Genomic DNA, 1,057 nt, shown 5'->3' on the forward strand with positions numbered 1-1,057 from the left:
GTCGAGGAGTTTAAGAAGGATGGTCTTATGGCAACACATGATCAGGAGACCGAAGAGTACTTTAGGAAAACCAAGGTGCATTGCTTCCTGTGCCCGCGGAATCCGGATAACGGGAGGAGCATAGTTCAAGGCTTTGCGATATCCGCCATGTTCAGCCACCATGAGAAAACTGAAATTGAAGGGTCTCAAAAGAGGAGGGTTGAGAGTTTTGTTGGCGGTATTGATCTTCGTGATTGAAGGTATGACAAGTTGGAGCATCCGCTTTTCAGTTCCTTAGGCACTACTCATTACAATGATTTTCACCAGCCCAACTTTCCGGGGGCTTCCATAAAGAAAGGCGGTCCGAGGGAGCCTTGGCATGACGTCCACTGCGGGCTGGAAGGGCCGGTTGCTTGGGATGTCCTGTACAACTTTGAGCAAAGGTGGAAAAGGCAAGTTGGTAACAGGTTCTTAATTCCTCTCAACAAGCTTAACAAAATTCTAATCCACCCCACATCTACTACTATCTCATCAAGCGACGACACCGAAAATTGGTATCTTCAGCTGTTCCGATTCATCGATGGAGGGGTGGTTTCTGGCTTCCCCAAAAACCACACGGACGCGGCAGAAATAAGGCTTGTCACTGGCAAGAACAATGTGATCGACCGCAGCATTCAGGATGCTTATATTCACGCCATTCGCCGAGCCAAAAACTTCATCTACATCAAAAATCAGTACTTTCTCGAAAGCTCATTCGGATGGAGGTCTTCGGATATTAAGGTTCAGGACATCAACGCTTTGCATCTAATACCTAAAGAGCTCTCACTGAAAATCATAAATAAAATTGAAGCAAGGCAGAGATTTTGTGTCTACATTGTTATCCCAATGTGGCCTGAACGTATACCTGAGAGTAGCTCTGTTCAGGCCAAATTGGATTGACAGAGGCGAACAATAGAAATGATGTATTCTGATATCGCTCAAGCTCTTCAAAGACAAGGTCTAGACGAAGACCCCAGGGATTATTTGACGTTTTTCTGCCTTGGGAACCGAGAGGAACCTGGGAATTTAACAGAATATA

The 1,057-nt window shown here is 45.6% G+C and overlaps 1 pseudogene; it reads left to right on the forward strand.

The window, feature by feature from the left end:
- Positions 1–6: 6 nt before the first annotated feature.
- On the forward strand, positions 7–1,053 carry LOC21383665 (annotated as a pseudogene).
- The last annotated feature ends 4 nt before the right edge of the window (positions 1,054–1,057 follow it).

This window comes from Morus notabilis, unplaced genomic scaffold, assembly GCF_000414095.1.
Source record: "Morus notabilis unplaced genomic scaffold, ASM41409v2 C11367826, whole genome shotgun sequence".
NCBI classification, from domain to species: domain Eukaryota; kingdom Viridiplantae; phylum Streptophyta; class Magnoliopsida; order Rosales; family Moraceae; genus Morus; species Morus notabilis.